This window comes from Chiloscyllium punctatum, chromosome 9, assembly GCF_047496795.1.
Source record: "Chiloscyllium punctatum isolate Juve2018m chromosome 9, sChiPun1.3, whole genome shotgun sequence".
Lineage (NCBI taxonomy): Eukaryota > Metazoa > Chordata > Chondrichthyes > Orectolobiformes > Hemiscylliidae > Chiloscyllium > Chiloscyllium punctatum.
This window is the reverse complement of record NC_092747.1, coordinates 16,320,821-16,343,090: the sequence shown is the minus strand read 5'-3', so window position 1 is coordinate 16,343,090 and position 22,270 is coordinate 16,320,821. Positions and strand designations below refer to the sequence as shown.

The 22,270-nt window shown below is 43.7% G+C and overlaps 1 protein-coding gene across 3 annotated transcripts in view; it reads left to right on the top strand.

The window, feature by feature from the left end:
* Nucleotides 1-584: 584 nt before the first annotated feature.
* LOC140481159 (interleukin-21 receptor-like) overlaps nt 585-22,270 on the top strand; it is a 61,081-nt gene continuing 39,395 nt past the window's right edge. For all 3 annotated transcript variants that reach the window (XM_072576924.1, XM_072576923.1, XM_072576922.1), the window contains exon 1: nt 585-866. The gene's annotated coding sequence lies outside the window, so the exon portion shown is untranslated. The remainder of the gene's footprint in view (nt 867-22,270) is intronic.

Below are 22,270 nucleotides of genomic sequence, written 5' to 3'. Positions count from 1 at the left end.
CGCATCCTCCTCTGCTGCTACAGTCCAGCTCCGGGCTACACAATCCCCTCTGTGCAGAAGAGAGAGCCCCACCTTCCCCCACCCCACCCCAGGCTTCACAAACCTGCCGACTCTCCAAGCCAGGCTGCCTCTGAAGACGCCCCAGCCCACTGAGACTGCCTTCCCCTGAAACACGTTTCAACTTGAAAATCTCCGTCTAAAACTTACAGCTGGAAAGGTACCAAACCCACTGCAGTCAGAGAAAAATCTTGCAGTTGAGGAATTACCCAGAGAGCAAGTGCTACTAACTCTGCAGCTTCTTTGAACATAAATTACTAGAACTCAAGGAAAACACACAAAAATGCACGTGTTTCAGACACACTTGCAGCAATACCACGAAGGGACAATAACATGTAGGGACATTTCTTGGCAGTGGGTTTATTTTTAAATTGGCGGTGTATTCAAAGGAAAATATTTACAATGGCAAATAAATTGTCAGCAGAGCATTGCACACGTTCAATCTCACCATCGGAGGGCCTCACTTGCATTTGGTACTCACTTAGCCCAGAAATATTAGTGCGATCTTATTGTGAATAGCCATCAGATCGGCGGATTGTCAATGCCAGTCCTTCTAGGACTGAGCTTTTCACCCCATTCTGGAGCCCTTTTCACTTCAAAACAGTGATATCCGCACCGTTTGGGATTTAATTCAAACTGCTTTGCAGGACGTCCAGCCAAGAGATGTCTTCTTGTCACTCCTGAGAAACTCGCCCACAGCTGATCGGGCGGAACAAAACCACAGAAAGATCCGCAGATGAGACTCGGGATATCTCAACCTCAGCCCAGAGGAAGGGAGATCCAGTGAAGGTTGACAAGGAATCAAAGCGGTGGGTGAATGATCTGCCTGGTACCTGCCTATTGGCTACCTGAGGAGGTGATACTCAGTCAAGTGAAAGGTGCAAGGTGTGGAATTAAGCGCGAGGGTTTTGGTGAGAGGGAGAGGTGGGGGCAAACATGAGAACTGTGCTGGAGTTGCTGGTTAGCGTGAATTCGGAATTTGAAACTCTGCTCACAAGGTATGTCATGTCAAGAAATGAACTCCGAATGAATTTGAGATTAGGATATTTCTCAGAAAGCGAGGCTGGAGAGATGAGCACCGCCTAAAATGTAAAATTTCATAGAATGCAAGAGAAACAGGCTGTTCTGTTATTCATTTAGGTCATGAATCACCTTAATCCCATAGGAGCACAACTAGACTATTCAGCCCAATGAGTCTTGCTCTGCCATTCAATGAGATCATGGCTGATTTGATAATCCATTTCTAGTGCTTTACCTCATTGCCCTGATTCCCTTACTAATTGAAAAATAATCTAACACAGCCTTGATTATATTTAATCAGCCAATCTTGACAACCCTCTGTGGTAAAGAATTAAACACATTTACTGCCCTATGAGGGGAAAACTTCCACCTCATCTCTGTCTTAAAATGCAACGCCTTATCCCAAGTTTTCACACTTTGCATCCCCCGTCCAATTCCCTTAGAATCTTGTACATGTCAATAGAGTTGCCTGTCATTCTTCTACATTCCAATGTGCACAGACTTGATCTACTCAACCTTTCCTGATGAGACAACCCCTTCGTTTCTGGCATCTACCTATGCATCTATAATCTGTGACAATGTTTCCGAGCAAAAAATCGATCTCAGTTCGGATGATTTCAGTTGGACTCTCTGGGTTAGCCACTATTTGGAGGAGCAATGTTTCAGATTTCCATTCCTTGGCATGATGTCAACTTGCTGCGTAGCGTCAGGACTCCTGTCTTGCACTGAACAGCTCACTTGGTGAATGTAAAAGGGACCCATAAATCGCAGGGGTTGCTTCATTTCAGGACCACTCTACTGTTTCAGTGTTAAAGTTGACCTACGTTTTAGAAGTGTCTGTGTTCAGAGATGAAAACCAAGACATTAATATCAGAGTACTTGAGTCATCAAAATCCTGGCTAGCCTCAGTGACAAGGATATCACTGGTGCATTGTGAACAACAGGATTGACACGCTTCACGTTTATTGTAGCTTGTCTTTTAATTGTATAAGTCCTTCCCCTGTTCCCATTCTTCTAAACATCAATGAGTTAAGGCCCAATCCATTCAAGCATTCGTCATAAGATAGCCATGTCTGTTCAGGAATCAGTATGGGTGGACCTTTCCTTTCTAATATTTCCTTGCCTTTACATTAATTTTACACACAAGTCTAGGTCATGATTCATCAATGTCATGTACAGTACCAGCAGACCTTCCTGGTTTTAATAATATATCTCACTTGCTAAAAAGACTTATAATTAATTTGCCTTCTTAGATACATGCTACATATGCACAGCAACTTCTTACAATTCATGTACACAAAGACCCAAATGAAGCAGTCCATGTCCAAATATAGCAAGACCAGGAAAACATTCAGATTGGGTCTAAATGTGGCCAGTAATATACCTGGACAAAGTGCAGACTGCAGATGCTGGAGATCCGAGTCGAAAAGTGTGACGCTGGAAAAGCACAGCAGATCAGGCAGCATCCGAGGAGTACGAAAATCAACATTTTGGGCATGAGCCCTTTATCAGGAATGTGGAGGGGCAGGAAAGGGGCTGGGAGATAAATAGGAGGGTGGGTGGTGGGGGAAGGTACAGGGAAGGCGATAGGTAGATGCAGGTGGGGGCTGATGGGGATAGGTCGGAGGGGAAGGTGGAGTAGGAAGGGAGATGGACAGGTAGGACAATTCAACAGGGCGGTGACAAGTTGGCAGGTTGGATCTGGGATGAGGTGGGAGGAGGGGAGATGAAGAAACTGGTGGTCGGCATTGATGCCGTGTGGTTGGAGGATCCCAAGGCGGAAGATGGGGCGTTCTTTCTCCAGGCATTGGGTGGTAATGTACATGCCACAAAAGTGCCAAGCAATTACTGCCTCCCACGAGGGAAAGTCTAACCAGAAGACCATGAGAGAGAGGAGCAGAAACGGGCCATTTGGCCAATGGGTCTGCTCTACAAATCAATAGTTCATGGCTCATCTGATAACCCTCAAGTCCATTTTCCTCCCTTTTTCCCAAACCGCTGATTCCCACACACCTGTCAGCCTAACATGAAGTGTAAGGAAAATGCTAAAATCTATCATTAAGGATGTGAAAAACGGACACTTAGACAAAAAAATAATCTGATTTTGCATAGCCAGCATAGATTTTTGAATTCAATATCATGTTTGACAAATTAGATTTTCAGAAGGCCTTTGATAAAGTCCATCCCCCCCCTTTCATTGCAAGGTATTGCTAAGTTGGATCTCACTGGGCATGCGGGTTCAGTTTCCTTTTCTCTGGGAACATAGAGGAAGGGCAATGAAGGATCATGAGACTCTTTTTCCCAGTATGGCGGGATGGTCCTATGAAGAGGCATTGCACAAGATAGGCCGATGTTCTCTGGAGCATTGGAGCCAGGGTCATTCCAGGTTAGAGGTTTCCTGTGGTTTGAGAATCGAATTTAAAAATAAGGGAGTGCCATTTAGGATTGAAATGAGCAGGTTTTGTAAGTCAGAGGAATGCGAATCTTTGGAATTCTCCTCCCAGTGGACTGTTGAAGTATATTTAAAATAAAGATTGATTTTTTTTGGATTATCAATGACTTCAAGGGTTATGGAACAATGGGAGTAAAAGTAATTGAAGTGTTTGATTAGACATGATCTGTTAAATGGCGGAGCAAATATTGATGTGCTGAATGGCCCACTCCTATTCTTATATTCCTATTGGTCGAGTTTGTGGAACACTTAAACCAACAACTTTTTGCTCTGCCACAAGGTGAGGAGGTCATCTACGAGGATAGCCACTACATATAAGAAACCTGCAGCAACTTAAAGGGAAGGAGTGTTTGGTTTTAACTTTCACTTTAACCAGGGTTCACTTTAACCAGAGCACCCAGATACCCATAGTTTAAGTGGTCAGACCAAGTGTTGCAGATTGGCACATTTCAAGGTCCAGGACTACATTCTGAGGGCCACACTAAAACTTGGGGCAGCTGCCACCAAGGCACGGTGAGGAAAGACTACTGTCTGAGGTATTTGGTTTTGTGAAAATAGGTCATGCCTCACAAAACTTATTGAGTTCTTTGAGAAGGTAACCAAACAGGTGGATGAGGATAAAGCAGTTGATGTGGTGTACATACATTTCACTATGGCATTTGATAAGGTTCCCCACAGTAGGCTATAGCACAAAAACGGTAGGCATTGGATTGAGGGTGACTTAGCAGTTCAGATCAGAAATTGGATAACTGAAAGGAGACAGAGGGTGATGGATAGTGCTGAAGGATGTTTTAGGTTACAGAGGGACATAGATAAGCTACAGAGCTGGGCTGAGAGGTAGCAAATGGAATTTAATGTGGAAACGTGTGAGGTGATTCATTTTGGAAGGAGGAACAGGAATGCTGAGTACTGGACTAATAGATTCTTGGCAAGGTAGATGAACAGAGAGATGTCGGTGTCCATGTACATAGATTCCTGAAAGTTGCCACCCAGGTGGATAGGGTTGTTAAGAAGGCATACGGTGTGTTAGCTTTTATTGGTAGAGGGATTGTGTTTCAGAACCATGACGTCATGATGCAGCTGTACAAAACTCCAGTGCAGCCGCACTGAGATTATTGAGTACAGTTCTGGTCACCGCATTATAGAAAGGATGTGGAAGCTTTGGAAATAGTTCAAAAGAGATTTGCTGGGATGTTGCCTGTTATGGAGGGAAGGTCTTAAGAGGAAAGAGTTATAGAGTCATAGAGATGTACAGCATGGAAACAGACCCTTCGGTCTAACCCATCCATGCCGACCAGATATCCCAACCCAATCTAGTCCCACCTGCCAGCACCCAGCCCATATCCCTCCAAACCCTTCCTATTCATATACCCATCCAAATGCCTTTTAAATGTTGCAATTGTACCAGCCTCCACCATTTCCTCTGGTGGCTCATTCCATACACATACCACCCTCTGCACCCTAGGTCTCTTTTATATCTTTCCCCTCTCACCCTATACCTATACCCTCTAGTTCTGGACTCCCCCACCCCAGGGAAAAGACTTTGTCTATTTATCCTATCCATGCCCCTCATAATTTTGTAAACCTCTATAAGGTCACCCCTCAGCCTCCAACACTCCAGGGAAAATAGCCCAGCCTGTTCAGCCTCTCCCTATAGCTCAAATCTTCCAACCCTGGCAACATCCTTGTAAATCTTTTCTGAATCCTTTCACGTTTCACAACATCTTTGCGATAGGATGGAGACCAGGAATGCATGCAATATTCCAACAGTGGCCTAACCAATGTCTTGTTCAGCAGCAACATGACCTCCCAGCTGAGGGACTTTTTTGTTAGAGAGAAAAAGGTTGCGAGGGACTTAATCGAGACATATAAGATAATCAGAGAATTAGATAGGTTGGACAGAGAGAACCTTTTTCCTTGGGTGGTGATGGCTAGCATGAGGGGACATAGCTTTAAACTGAGGGGTGATAGAGATAGGACAGATGTCAGAGGTAGTTTCTTTACTTAGAGAGTAGTAGGGGCGTGAAAAGCACTGCCTGCAACAGTAGTAGACTCACCAACTTTCACAGCATTGAAATGGTCATTGGATAGACAAATAGATGAAAAAGGAATGGTGCAGTTTAGATGGGCTTCAGATTGGTTTCACAGGTTGGACAACATTGAGGGCCCAAGGGCCTGTACTGCACTGTAATGTTCTGTGTTCTATGTCTTCCTGCTGAAGGTAAATGGATGTACATTCAGTTACTGGACTCTCCTAGTGCCTCAAATATATGTGAATATTAGTTTTGTATCTATAAGAGAGGACTGTTTTTTTCGATAGAGTCAAAGTTTAATTTTTTTTGTTTACTTAATATGCATCTGCACAGAACCGAACTACTTTTGTGTCAATGTGCATATACAAAGATATTGTTTATGAATAAAGAATATTTTTGACATTAAAAAAAGTCAGACGCCAAATCAGCCAAGAGCTGAAAGAGCATTGAGTGTAATGGATGCCTGGCTGAGTTAGTCAGAATGAATAGTGAGAGGTAACAGAGATTGCAAACGCCATAAACATCAGCTGAAGTACAGACAACAATGCATATTATAGCTCACCTGGCCTGCCAAGCTATGATGTCGTGTTTCTGTTAATCTATGCACCGTCCTGTCAAGCTCCACCTTAACTCCTCGCTTTCCACACTACTCCAGAGTTTATCCTGGATCACTTCACTACACTTCCTCACCCTCACTTCCTTAGAATTAGTCCCTGCCCAAAACAAATTGCCCACTTATTGACTTGCCATACTGCTTCTTTTTGACATGCTCACTGTGGTAAGTTGCCCCAGGCCTCAGTGGGAAAGGCACCCACCTGCTACTCACCCAGGAAGGATGAATAAAAATTGAAATAACTGCAGGTGCTGGAAATCAGAAACAAAAATAACAATTGGTGGAAGAGCTCAGCAGGACTGGCAGCATCTGTGGTGAGAAAGCAGAGTTAACATTTCGAGTTCCATGACCTTTCCTCAGGACTGGGAAGAAGATTGGATACTTCAAGGACTTTATTCTCAATCAAACTTGTTCAAACAAAATGAAAATTAGATTCAGTGATACAGGGTCCACTGCATATTGCTATTGGGAGGGTATTAAGATGAGGTGATTACATCTTAACTGTTACACATATAAGGCATCAACTAACTAGCATTGATAAAATAAAGGACAGCTTAGATTTAAGCTCAACATATACAATCGATTTTACAACAATAACAGTTGAAGATCAATTCCTGATAAGAATCGTTTCGCCAAAAAACAAGTTTGCCTCAAATGGCACAGTTTATTTCACAATGTTTGATTGCAATATGCAATTTCCTTTGTCACAATGTTTGAAATGAGAGGTAAGCATCCTTGACAAACCTCACGCCGCCCGTAACTGTCCATGAGGAGATGGTGGTGAGTTACCTGCTTGTATTGTTGCAGTCTAGCAAACATACACACTGCTGTCGGGAAGATAGTTTAAGGCTTGTTATGATAGGGAAGGAACAGCAATATGGTTGAAAAGTATAGCACTGGAAAAGTACAGCAGATCAGGCAGCATCTGAGGGGCAGGAGAGTTGATGTTTTGGGCATAAGCCCTTCATCGGGAATGTGGTGGAGGGAGGGGTCTGAGAGATAAATAGAAGGTGGGGGTGGGGCTCAGGGGAAGGTAGGTGGGAAGGTGATAGATGGATTCAGGCAGTGGGGTAATTGTGAAAGGTTGGTGGGGAGAGTGGAACAGTTCTGTGGGAAGGAGGATGGACAGGGAGGACAGGTCAGGTCAAGAGTTGGAGGATTGGATCTGGGATGGGGTGGGGGGGAGGAGAGATTTGGAAACTAATTAAGTCAATATTGATGCCGTGTGATTGTAAGGTCCCAAGGTGGAAGATGAGGCATTTACTTCACTAGTTTCCACATCTCCCCTCCCCCACCTCATCCCAGATCCAACCCTCGGCACAGCGCCCTTGACCTGTCATACCTCTCCATCTTCCTTCCAACCTATCCACTCCACTGTCCCCACTGACCTATCACCATTACCACCCCCCCCACCTGCATTCACCTATTGCTTTCCCAGCTAATTTTCCCCCCAACCCCACCTCCACATTTACCTCTCAGCCCCTCCCCACCCCCACGTTCCTGACGAAGGTCTTATGCCTGAAATGTCAACTCTCCTGCTCCTCGGATGCTGCGGTGCTTTTCCAGCACCACATTTTTCGACTCTGACTATCCAGCATGTGCAGTCCTCACATTTTCTTAATGGCTGTGTGGTCCCAAGTCAGGGCAGCTTATGACTTGGAGGGGAATTTGCTAGTGGTGCTTTACAATGTATCTTAATTACTGTTTTTCTAAGATTTTGTATTTCGAATTACCTTTAACATGGCACTGCATAGACAGCAGGGACCAGCGTTGAGTTGATGTTGGCAAAAGATGAAGGATGACCAGGAAAGTATTGCTATAATTCAGACAGGAGGAGTGCCCTGGTAATCAAATCCCATGACAAGGGGATTAAAGTCTACTAGGGTTACACAGGAATATAGAGTCAAAGTTAAGATCGGAGCAGCTGTGGTCTTATTGAATCGTGGAACAGACCTGAAGTGCAAAGTGGATTCTCTTTCCTTATCTATATGTTTGCATGAAAAGAGTCTCAACTGAATTTTCCAATGGCAAAGTTCAACTGTTACCCTTACTTCTTCTGCAGCTCAATTGAATTCTTTGCCTGTCATTCTTCTTCCTTTTTAAGAGCTTCCTCTTATCCACGTTATCCAGCTCACTCATGATTTTGGAAACCTTTATCAGGCACCTTCTTAGCCTTGTCTTTTCTCCAAGGAGAAGAGTTCCAACCTTTCCAGTCTGTCCCATAACTGAAGATCCCCACCCCTGGAACCACTCTTGTAAATTGCTTTGCTGACTCGTTAATTAATTCGCATCCTTCTGAAAATGTGGCACTCACAATGGTACATGAAAATGCAAGAGAGGTTCCCAAAGGCCACCCACACGAAAGGTTTTTAAGGACCTAATATTCAAACTTTAGCTCACCATTGGGCAAATGAGTTCTTGCTTCCCATCCTTTAAAGCACAATCTGTAACCTCAAGGCCTGGCATATCCCGTACTCAACCATTACCGTCAAGCCAGGGGATCAACCCTGGTTCAATGCAGAGAGCAGGAAGGCATGTCAGGACCAGCACCAAGAACATCTGGTGTCAACCTGGTGAAGCTACCAAACAGGACTACTGGTATGCCAAACAGCATCAGTGGCAAGTGACAAGCAGAGCTCAGATCCAGGCTCGACAGTCCTGCCACATCCTCTCTTGAGTAGTGGTGGACAATCAAACACTCACTGGAAGTAGAGGCTCAACAATATCCCCATCCTCAATAATGGTAGAGGCCAACACAACAGTGCAAAAGATGAGGCTGAAGCATTCACAACAACCGTCAGCCAGAAGTGCCAAGTGGATGATCCATCTCAGCTCCCACCTGTGGTCTCCAGCATCACAGATACCAGTCTTCAGCCAATTCAATTCTTTCCACTTGTTATCAAGAAATAGTTGGAGCCACTCGATAGTGCAAAGACTAAGGGCCTTAGCAACATTCCGGCAATAGTCTTGAAGATTTGTGCTCCAGATCTTGCTGCTCCCATAACCAATACAGATTGGCATCTACCAACAAAGTGAAAAGTTGCCCAGGTATGTCAGGTACATAACTCCAACCTTGCCCCTTCAGTCTAACTCAATCATCAGAAAAGCGATGCCAGTAGTGCTATCAGGGAACACCTGCTCAATAATAACCTGCTCAGTGACGCCCAGTTTGGGTTCCACCAGGGCCACTCAACTCCTAATCTCATTACAGCCTTAGTTCAAACATGGACAAAAGAGTTAAATTCCAGAGGTGAGGGGAGAGTGACAGCCCTTGACATTGAGGCTGCATTCAAATGAGTATGGCAACATAGAGCCCTAGCAAAACTGGAATCAATGGGTATCAGGTGGCAAACTCTCTGCTGGTTAGAGTCATTCCTGACACACAGGAAGATGGTAGTGGTTGTTGGGGATCAGTCGTCTCAGCTCCAGGACATCTCTGCAGGAGTTCCTCAGGGTAGTGTCTTAGGCTCAAACATCTTCAGCTGCTTCACCAATGACCCTTCCTCCACTATAAGGTCAGAAGTGGGGATGTTCGCCAATGATTGCACAGTGTTCAGCACCATTCACAACACCTCAGATACTGAAGCAGTCCATGTTCAAATGCAACAAAACCTAGACAATATCCAGGCTTAGGCTGGCAAGTGGCAAGTAACATTCATGCCACACAAATGCCAGGCAAATACCATCTCCAATAAGAGACAATCTAATTGCCACCCCTTGACATTCAATGGTGTAACTATCACTAAATTCCCCCATTATCAACACCCTTGGGGTTACCATTAATGAGAAATTCAACTGGATTTGCCATTTAAACACAGTGGCTGCAAGAGGAGGTCAAAAGCTAGGAATACTGCGGCTAGTAATTCACCTTCTGATTCCCCAAAGCCTGTCCACCATCTACAAGGAACAAGTCAGAAGTGTGGTGGAATACTCCGCACTTGCCTGAATGGCAACACTGAAGGAGCTTTCTGCTATCCAGGATAAAGCAGTCCACTTGATTGGCACAACATCTACAAGCATCCACTCCCTCCATCAATGGTGGTCAGTAGCAGCAGTGTGTACGATCTACAAGATGCATTGCAGAAACTAACCAAGGATCCTGAGGCAGTACTTTCCAAATGCACAACCACTTTCATCTCGAAGGACAAGGGTGGCAGATATATGGGAACACTACCACAAGCAAATTCCCCTCCAGGCCAGATATCATTTATCACCATTTCCTCACTGTTGTTTGGTCAAAATTCTGGACCACACTCCCTGATGGCATTGTGGGTCAACCCACAGCAGGTGGACTGCAGAAGTTCAAGGAAGCAGCTCACCATCATCTTCTCAAAAAGTGATAGGCAATAAATGACCAGCCAGTGACACCCATGTCCCATAAGCAAATTAAAAAATCCCCCACCCGCCTTTCCAAAAGCTTTGGGTGGGCCCAGGAAATTCCACAATTTTTTTGATGAGACATTAAACTGAGGCCCCACCTAATGCTCAGGGCAATATAAAATAGCCCATGACACTATTTTGAAAATGAGCAGGGGAGTTTTCCCTGGTGTTCTGTCAAATATTTATCCCTCCACCCACATCAATAAAGTGTGTTATCTGATCTTTGACAGGCTGTTGTCTGTAGGAGTCTGCCGTGTACTTATTGACTGTGCTTCCTGCCTGACAGCGATAACCATACTTACACCTGTAAAGAGCTCTTAGGTTTCTGGTGGCTGTGATGTACATATTGTATAAATAGAATCCTCTCTTTAACCTCCTGCCTTACAACTCTTCAAGGTCTTTGCACCTCTCCTAATTTTGCCTCCTGTGTATCTTCAATTTGTTTTGCACACGCCCCAAATCGTCAACTCCTGGCGGTTTCTGAGTCTTCACTAGTAGCAGTTTCCCTTTCTAGGATCCCTTCAGGAAACTGCATTAACCTCTCTCTGTCCTTTCTTGAGAAGCTAATCCGTCTTCAGCTACTCTCATGTTCTCTATTCCTGTTGTTAAGTATCAAATCTTTTCTGACAACCTTCCTGCTATACCTTTTGTAATGTTTTACAACATTAGAAGCACAAATGTAAACTGAAAGCCTCAGTATGTCCCATTAGGTCTGCAATTAGAGTTATAAATATTGGCACAATTGTGAACAATACACCCTATTATACAGCCGTACACCACGAAGTCCTATGAGACAACCCCTGCTGCATCAAACAAAACAATTTTGTGGTTGAATAAATCTGCTGTTTCACTTGATTCATACTTTACCCACTCCCACAGGTTCACCAGTAATGTTCTGTCAGGGTGTTTGCTGTGAGTCACTAAGTTACTGAGCACATTTGTTTTTCACCTTGTTATATGAGTTTTATTTCCTTGGAATTCATTCGTCATCAGCAGAGCATGACTTTCAAAATTTAAACAGCTTGGTTTACTCAGCATCACAAAGCATCAGCAAGCGTTCCATTAGATCTGTGCTTGGGGTCCAATCGGTAAGTATCAGATCTCCCAACCTTTGCAGAGTGTTAATCTTACTGCTTCCCTCTCTCTTTGTTCCTTTCTGAGATATGAATATTTGTTTGATCTTGTAAGCTGGTGAGATCATATGGTTTCTTAATTGCAAGGCTGGATTGAATTTGAATCGGTCCTTAAGAGAAATTTCAGTGACCATTTGCATTCATGTTTCTGAAATATTCTGCTATTATTTTTGTAATACTGTTTTGTTAGTATTTACAATATTGACATTGGTATTTCTGCTGTTTATTTAATGTTAAAATTTTAAAAGTTTTCTCTTGTTAGCATCTCCGGTTCTGATATCAATAGTGATATTTTTCTATTAATATGGATTTATAGGGATTTTTATTTCATCATCAACATAACTATTTCGTTTCAAGCAAAGTAAAGGCTGATAGAAAAGTAGTACCTTGATTAGTCTGAAACTCTACCCAACAAAAATAGTTATTGACTTACAGAGCTGAACTTATAGACCATAACTTACTCTCTGTTCCATCCGTGGAAATCTCAACTCTTGTGCACAAGCAAGTAGGAGAGACAGTTAGCTCCCTTTTCACTGCCTGAACATACCTGCGGGTTAGTTTAAGGGCAGTGGCTTAGCTGAGTCCTCACAATGGCTACAGGATGATGGGTTGCCATTGGCTTGGGTTGGAATGGGATGAGGTATTTGCCTCGTTTCTCCCTCTGGTTAATGGCACTTTGAAGGATGAGGCAGACGTTGCCTCACTCGGATGTGGGCGGTAGCATGGTAAGGGAGTTTTGAAGGAAAGGGGTAAGCAATTTTTTATCAATTTTCTTTGCAGATCTTTCAGTGTTTTGCCTCCTATTTGAGGCAGTTGTTGTGACACAACGCCACACGTGCAGCAAGACATGATTAAAACCAGAACCTCTACATTACAAACTTGTAGGAGAAATTCAAAGTCTGATGTCTCTCCTAGTTTCTCTCTCTCTCTCAAAATCTCAAAGTTTCCCAAACAGAAATATGAAGTCGAAGCAGCAACAGACCACTCACCCCATCAAACCTGCTCCATCATTCAATAGACCATGATTGATCTGATTATTCCACATTCCTTCCTATTCACAATGACCTTTTGCTCCCTTGCTTATCATGAATCTACCTTCCTCTGCCTTAAAAATATTCACGCAGTCTGCCGTCAGCATCTTCTGATTCAAAGAGTACTAAACTCTCATGATTGTCTGTGAGAAAACATTCTCTTTATCTCTGTTTTAAATAGGCAATCTCATATTTTTAAATAGCGATCCCTAGTTCTGGACCCTCCCACAAGAGGAAATGTCCTTAGCACATTCACCTTGAAAAGACCCCTCAGGATCTTACATGTTTCATCGAATCATCTGTCACTTTTCTAAAGCAAGCCTGTCCAACCTATCCTCAAAAGACAACCCACTCTGTTCTTAGTATTAGTCTGATAAACCATCTCTGAACTGCTTCAAATGTGTTTTCATCCTTCCTTAAATAAGGAAAACAATACAGCACACAGTGCTCCTTTCAAATCCATAACCACTACCATCTAGAAGGGCAAAGCTAGAAGATATGTAGGACAACCACCACCTGGAAGGCTCCTCCAAGTCATTTATTATTCTGACTTAGAATCCCATCTCTGGCCTTCAGTGTTGCGAGGTCAAAACCCTGGAACTCCCTCCTAATGGCATTGAATCACAAAAAAGTTGGTGTGCAGATACAGCAAGTAATTAAGAAGGCAGTAGAATATTGTCCTGCATTATGAGAGGGATGAACTTTATAAACAGCAAGGTTGTGCTGCTGTTGTGCTGTACAAGGTGCTGGTGGGGCCACATGTGGAGTACTGCGTGCAGGTTTGGTCTCCTGACTTGAGAAAGGATGTACTGGCTCTGGAGGGGGTGCAGAGGGGGTCCACTAGGTTGATTCCAGAGATGGGAGTTTTGGCTTCTGCAGAGAGATGAACTAGAATGGGATTATACTCACTGGAATTTAGAAGAACAAAAAGGGATCTTATAGAAACGTAGATGAAGGGAATAGATAAGATAGAAACAGGGAGGTTGTTTCCACTGGCAGGTAAAAGTAAAATTAGGGGTCGTAGTCTCAAAATAATGGGGAGCAGATTTAGGATTGAGCTGAGAAGGAACTTTTTTACCCAGAGGGTTGCGAATTTGTGGAATTCCCTGCCCAGTGAAGCTGTTGAGGTTTCCTCGCTGAATATTTTTAAGGCAAAGAGAGATAGATTGTTGAACAATAAAGGAGTTACGGGTTATGGTGAGTGAGTGAGTAAGTGGACCTCAATCCATAAACAGATCAGTCATGATCTTATTGAATGACAAACGCTGGCCCCACCATCAAACACCCCATAAGTGAAAGAGAAACACTTCAGATGTGGTCTCACTAGTTTTCTGTACATTTGAAACATAACCTCCCTACTTCTGTGCTCAATTCATCTTGGAATTGACAATAATATTCCTATTAACTTTCCTAATTACTTACTGCACGTGCATACTAACCATTTGTAATTCATGGCCAAGAGTGCTTGGATCTCTTCACATCTCAGAACTAACAAGATTTATTTCTATGCAATTGTAAAACGAGCAAATACTTTCTGAATTTGGCAGCCCATTCTATACTATTGACAGCCTTGCAGTTATCTTCGGGGGGAAAGCGTGTTGCATCATATTTCCTTATCATAGTCTTGCTGAAGAAATACAGAAGTTGTAACCTGAAATACAGTTCACATTATCAACTACAGTAATCTCTACACTATTAACCTCTTAATTCTCCCCACTGTAACTTCTGTGAACTAGCCACAATGCTTAGGGTGAAAATACTTGTAAGGAGATCTCAGCTATCTGTAAGAATAATAGGGTGGTTATGGTAGGAGATTTTAACTTTCCAAACATAGACTTGGACTGCCATAGTGTTCAGGGTTTGGATGGAAAGGAATTTGTTAAGTGTGTACGGGAAAATTTTCTGATTCAGTATGTGGATGTACCTACTAGAGAAGGTGGGAAATAAGGCAGAGCAGGTGACTGAGATGTCAGTGAGGGAGCACTTTGGGGCCTGCGACCATAATTCTATTCATTTTAAAATAGTGATGGAAAAGGATAGACCAGATCTAAAAGTTGAAGTTCTAATTTGGAGAAAGGCCAATTTTGACGGTATTAGGCAAAAACTTTCAAAAGCTGATTGGGGGCAGATGTTCGCAGGTAAAGGGACAGCTGGAAAATGGGAAGCCTTCAGAAATGAGACAACGAGAATCCAGAGAAAGTGTATTCCTGTTAGTGTGAAAGGAAAGGCTAGTAGGTATAGGGAATGCTGGATGACTAAAGAAGTGGAGGGTTTGGTGAAGAAAAAGAAGGAAGCGTATGTAAGGTATATAGACAGCAGAGATCGAGCAAATCCTTTGAAGAATATAAAGGCAGTAGGAGTATACTTAAGAGGGAAATCAGTAGGGCAAAAAGGGGATATGAGATAGCTTTGGCAAATAGAGTTAAGCAGAATCCAAAGGGTTTGTATAAATACATTATGGACAAAAGGATAACAAGGGAGAGAACAGGGCCCCTCAAACATCAGCAAGGCAGCCATTATGTGGAGCCACAGAAAATGGGGGAGATACTAAATGAATATTTTGCATCAGTATTTACTGTGGAAAAGGATATGGAAGATATAGACTGTAGGGAAATAGATGGTGACATCTTGCAAAATATCCAGATCACAGAGGAGAAAGTACTGATGTCTTGAAACGCATAAAGGTAGATAAATCCCCAGGAGCTGATCAGGTGTACCCGAGAACTCTGTGGGAAGCTAAAGAAGTGATTGCTGGGCCTCTTGCTGAGATATTTGTATCATCGATAACACAGGTGAGGTGCCGGAAGACTGGAGGTTGGCAAACGTGGTGCCAATCTTTAAGAAGGGTAGTAAGGACAATCCAGGGAACTATAGAACAGTGAGCCTCACCTCAGTGGTGGGTAAATTGTTGAAGGGAATCCTGAGGGACAGGATGTACATGTATTTGGAAAGGCAAGAACTGATTAGGGATAGTCAACATGGTTTTGTACTTGGGAAATCATGTCTCACAAACTTGATTGAGTTTTTTGAAGAAGTAACAAAGAGGATTGATGAGGGCAGAGCAGTAGATGTGATCTATATTGCCTTCAGTAAGGCGTTTGACAAGGTTCCCCATGGGATACTGGTTAGCAAGGTTAGATCTCAAGGAATAAAGGGAAAACTAACCATTTGGATATAGAACTGGCACAAAGGTGGAAGACAGAGGGTGGTAGTGGAGGGTTGTTTTTCAGACTGGAATCCTGTGACCAGTGGAGTGCCACAAAGATTGGCGCTGGGTCCTCTACTTTTTGTCATTTCCATAAATGATTTGGATGTGAGCATAAGGGGTACATTTAGTAAGTTTGCAGATGACACCAAAATTGGAGGTGTAGTGAACAGTGAAGAAGGTTACCTCATATTACAACAGGCTCTTGATCAGATGGGCCAATGGGCAGAGAAGTGGCAGATGGAGTTTAATTCAGATAAATGTGAGGTACTGCATTTTGGGAAAGCAAATCTTAGCAGGACTTATACACTTAATGGTAAGGTCCTGGGGAGTGTTGCTGAACAAAGAGACCTTGGATTGCAGATTCATAGCTCCTTGAAAGTGGAGTCACAGGTAGATGGGATAGTGAAGAAGGCATTTGGTATGCTTTCCTTTATTGGTCATCTGGATGGGTATATGAATAGGAAAGGTTTGGAGGAACATGGGCCGGATGCTGGCAGATGGGACTAGATTGGGTTGGGATATCTGGTGGGCATGGACAAATTGGACCGAAGGGTCTGTTTCCATGCTGTACATCTCTATGTCTATGACTCTAAAAGTAAGCACATTACTAACTGAGTAAACTAAGGAATCAATTGAAATATGTATCCTAGCTGCAGCATATGGGAATAATTAGATGACTGTGGTAGAGTCATAGAAACACAGAATCAGATCCTTTGGTCTAATTGTCTGTGCATTGCCACAGGTCGGGTCAGGCATGTTCCACCCTGCTGGCTTCCCTTTGCCCTGTTATGGACTGTGTCCTCTATCAATAAGCAAATGAGGGATGAGGAATGGGTGGGATGACAGTGAGTGGCACAGCTGCTGGTGCTATTGCATGTGGATGCAAGGTTGGTAAGGTGTACTGAAAGACAGAGAAGGCAGCACAGTGTGTAGGATAAGAAGGTGTGGGAGCTTGAGAGGGTGCTGTGGGGGAGAGTGAGAGAGGCAAAGTCTTGAAGGCAAAACTCACAGAAGCAGAGTATGACCCTTGGTGCAAAATGGGTGCAGTAGCAGAGATAGAGTGAGCATGAGGTGGCAGAGAGGAGTATGGCCCTTACCTTGGCAGAGTGGAGAAGGCCATTAACCTTCTTATGGAATGGCTGGCTGCTCCTCCTCACCCTTGGAGGTGGCACAGATACGGGTGATAACTTCAAATCAAGCTGATAGTATCTAGTGACACGGTCTCCTCTGATAGCTCGCAAGGTAGAGGACTCCTTTCCTCTGCAGCCCTCTGACCACCCCAGGACTTCTCGTCAGGGAAACGTGATGCCAGCTTCCCCTTCTCTGACATGTTACAACTCTGCCATCAATGGGTATGGCAGCTTCGTGATACCAGTGTGTGACCGGGTGCATAACAGGCTTTTAGGGATGGGGCAAGCACAAGGGATGCTGGGATGTTCCAGGCACTGCTGTAGTAAGGTGGGGTGGAAAATCGACATGACAAATGCCACGGGATAGGGTAAGGAATTAAAGTGTTGGCTTTAGTAAGACAAGATGAGAAAGCTCGAACTCATGGTGAAAAATCCTCCAAAAACATAATGCAACTCTGACTTAGCCAGAAAAAGCAAGATTCAGCCCTTGGTATTAATTTTCCAAACTTCTCCGGATTTGGAGAAGGTCCAACTCTATTGACAGACAACAATGTTATTCGAAAAGGGACTGACAGAGAGCAATCTGCATGGTTTGAATTCCCACAGCAGCTGAGATTACCATGAAAGGCTCTGATCCAAGGCATCGTGAACCTCAATTTAAACCATCACTGGTCCCAAATGAGAGAGCAGCCCGATGAACTGGCAGGATTACAGTAACATTATCCTTTACTGATTCTGTAATATCCATTTTTATTTCTCCCACTGCGTCTGTATTGACTGGTCATTTAATTTGCCAATTCACTTTCGTCACCTCTGTTTTCATGCACTCAAAATTGCTCTTATTTAGAGTCATAGAGTCATAGAGATGTAGAGCACAGAAACAAACCCTTTGGTCCAACATGTCCATGCCGACCAGATATCCCAATCCAATCTAGTCCCACCTGCCATTACCCGGCCCATGTCCCTCCAAACTCTTCCTATTCGTATACCGATCCAAATGCCTCTTACATGTTGCAATTGTACCAGCCTCCACCACATCCTCTGGCAGCTCATTCCATACACGTACCACCCTCTGCGTGAAAACATTGCCCCTCAGGTCTCTTTTATATCTTTCCCCTCTCACCCTAAACCTATGCCCTCTCGTTCTGGACTTACCGACCCCAGGGAAAAAAACTTTGCCTATTTATCCTATCCATGCCCCTCATAATTTTGTAAACCTCTATAAGGTCACCCCTCAGCCTCCGACGCTCCAGGGAAAACAGCCCCAGCCTGTTCAGCCTCTCCCTGTGCCTCAGATCCTCCAACCCTGCCAACATCCTTGTAAATCTTTTCTGAACCCTTTCAAGTTTCACAACATCTTTCCGATAGGAAGGAGACCAGAATTGCATGCAATATTGCAACAGTGGTCTAACCAATGTCCTGTACAGCCGCAACATGACCTCCCACCTCCTGTACTCAATACTGTGACCAATAAAGGAAAGCATACCAAACGCCTTCTTCACTATCCTATCTACTTGCGACTCCACTTTCAAGGAGCTATGAACCTGCACTCCAAGGTCTCTTTGTTCACCAACACTCCCTAGGACCTTACCATTAAGTGTATAAATCCTGCTAAGATTTGCTTTCCCAAAATTAAGCACCTCGCATTTATCTGAATTAAACTCCATCTGCCACTTCTCAGCCCATTGGCCCATCTGGTCCAGATCCTGTTGTAATCTGAGGTAACCCTCTTCGCTGTCCACTACACCTACAATTTTGGTGTCATCTGCAAACTTACCAACTGTACCTCTTATGCTCGCATCCAAATCATTTATGTAAATGACAAAAAGTAGAGTGCCCAGCACTGATCCTTGTGGCACTCCACTGGTCACAGGCCTCCAGTCTGAAAAACAACCCTCTACCACCACCGTCTGTCTTCTACCTTTGAGCCAGTTCTGTATCCAAATGGCTAGTTCTCCCTGTATTCCATGAGATCTAACCTTGCTAATCAGTCTCCCATGGGGAACCTTGTCGAATGCCTTACTGAAGTCCATATAGATTACATCTACTGCTCTGCCCTCATCAATCTTCTTTGTTACTTCATCTAAAAACTCAATCAGGTTTGTGAGACATGATTTCCCATGCACAAAGCCATGTTGATTATCCCGAATCAGTCCTTGCCTTTCCAAATACATGTACCTCCTGTCCCTCAGGATTCCCTCCAACAACTTGCCCACCACTGAGGTCAGGCTCACTGGTCACCTTTTTTAAACAGTGGCACCACGTTAGCCAACCTCCAGTCTTCCAGCACCTCACCTGTGACTATCGATGATACAAATATCTCAGCAAGAAGCCCAGCAATCACTTCTCTAGCTTCCCACAGAGTTCTCGGGTATACCTGATCAGCTCCTGGGGATTTATCCACCTTTAAAGGTTTCAAGACATCCAGCACTTCCTCCTTTGTAATCTGGACATTTTGCAAGATGTCACCATCTATTTCCCTACAGTCTATATCTTCCATCTCCTTTTCCACAGTAAATATGATGCAAAGGTGTCCTAAGGCAAGCTCAGGGAGGACAGAAACCTCCTGTGGAGCAGAAGGGCAAAAGCTCGCTTGTTCTTGATTTTCTGTACGAGTACAGACCGTGAAAGTGGGTCCTCACAACCTTCTGAATTTTTGGGTTTTAAGCAGAAAGTGTCAGAAAAGTTACCACAGGGATAACTGGCTTGTGGTGGCCAAGCAATCATAGCGACGTCGCTTTTTGATCCTTCGATGTCGGCTCTTCCTACCATTGTGAAGCAGGATTCACCAAGCGTTGGATTGTTCACCCACTAATAGGGAACGTGAGCTAGGTTTAGACCGTCATGAGACAGGTTAGTTTTACCATACTAATGTTGTGTTAGAACATAGAAGAATACAGCGCAGTACAGGCCCTTCGGCCCTCGATGTTGCGCCGATCAAAGCCCACCTAACCTACACTAACCCACTATCCTCCATATACCTATCCAATGCCTGCTTAAATACCCATAAAGAGGGAGAGTCCACCACTGTTTCTGGCAGGGCATTCCATGAACTTACGACTCGAACTGTTACAATAGTAATCCTGCTCAGTACGAGAGAAACTGCAGATTCAGACATTTGGTGTATGTGCTTGGCTGAGGAGCCAAATGGTGCGAAGCTACCATCTGTGGGATTATGACTGAACGTCTCTAAGTCAGAATCCTGTCTAAATGTAACGATACCCTAGCGCCATGGATCACTGGTTGGCCTAGGATAACCGACTCCCATTGGTGCGTATCGCCATTCGAATCTGGTCTGGAGTGCGGCCGTATGGGCGCTGCCTCTCTCCTTTACTTGCAACCTCATGTTCATGGGGAACCTGGTGCTAAAAAAATTCTCAGATCCACTTCCCTCTCCCTCAGACTGAACACAGAATTCAATCATATTATGGTCACTGTTACTTGAGGGTGCTTTCATTATGGGTGCCTCAATTAATCCTATCTCATACCAGGTCCAGTGTAGCCTGCTTTCTGGCCAGCACTAGAATTTGATGAATGTGGACAGTTCATTTTAATGCTTTGACAAAGCAGGTGAATCTATTTGAGCTTTCAAAATGGGTTCAGTGCTCGGGTGTGTATGGTGAGCTTGTTTTAATTCCACTGTTTCTTTATTGTATGGAGGGCCATGTAAGTTGGAAGCAAGTAATGGCCTAGTGGTATTATTGCTAAACTGCTAATCCAGAGACACCAGAGAATTTTCTGGGAACCTGGGTTTGAATCCCACCGTAGCAAATATGAAATTTAAATTCAATTTCAAAAACCAAATCTGTATTTGAGAGTCTAATGATGACTATGAGGTTGCTGGGGGAAAATCCGTCTGGTTCACTAATGACCCTATGTGGTCTAGCCTACATTTGACTCCAGACTCACAGCAATGTGGTTGACTCTTAACTGTCCTCTGGGTAACTGGGGACGGGCCAGGCAGAAATACTCCTTTTCCTGTGAACAAATGGAGTTAAGGGACAGGCCCGTCACATCCATACAGAGTGATGCAATAGGCTGAAGGAACACAAAGTCTATTCCTGGTCTTCTTTTCCTGTGAATGTGCTAGATGGCTTACTATTCTGTCAGTGGAAGGTCTGTAAAAATCCTGGGAAAATGTCACTTGAGAAGTTTTTCTGGGATTCCCCAGACTGATTGCTACAGACAATGGGGAGATTCAATGCTGCAATTTGATAATGTTCATGACACCAAGCAGTGCCACTCAACACAATGTCAGAGAAGTGGGACGAGGCAGTTTCAATCAATATGGCTCAGAGATGTGATATTTTGACAGGGAATTTGATGTAAGTGATCCATTGTAATGCATATACTGTCTGGAGAGCTCCAGTCAATAGGGAGCATTGGGCTCTATGACACCTGCTAGGCATTAGCTTGATCAGATTTTTGCTTCAGACGTTTAGAAGACCATTCTTTAATTTTCTCATACAGTTGTCCAATTATATACCTTCAGTAACCCCCTGCTTAAAATTGTTACATCTAAAACTTGAGGTAGAGAGTGGGTCTAGGTGGAATACTCTTTGGAGGTTCGATGTGGACTTGTTGGGCCAAAATGGCCTGTTTCCACACTGTAGGGATTCTACTTTATTCTATAACAAGGTGTGGGTGTCTCATTGTGCAGAAAATATTACATTTATCTCTTTTGTGTTTGTTGAATCTTGACTAGAATTGTATTCCAGACAAGGAAAATTGAGCTTTTTAAATGTGTTCTAAGTTTCTTCCCAAATCTTATGCTCTATTGGTCTCGCAGTACAACCCAAGAAACCTGTCAATTTTCAGTAAAAATTCTCATGTTCAATTATTCCCACAACTTTCTATCACAGCATTTCCCAAACTAATTAATTTATTAAATGACCTGGGGATTTTCTGTTCCTGTTTTCTTTCAGGGGATGTGACATCATTAGCAGGGCTAGCATTTGTTCCCCATCACTGGTTGTTTCTGAAAAAGTGGTGAGGAGCTGGTTTCTTGAACCACATGGTGTCAAGCAATCTTAGGTGTTGTATCCCTCATTCTATCTCGCAAACAATGGAGGGGTTTTGAGCAACGCTACTCACCACAGAATACCCAGCCTCTGATTGTTCAAACAGCCACAGTGTATGTCTGCTTGTATGTCTCTGCATCTATCTGTATACATATGTGTGTGTGTGTCTGTCTGTCTGTGTATCAGTGTATC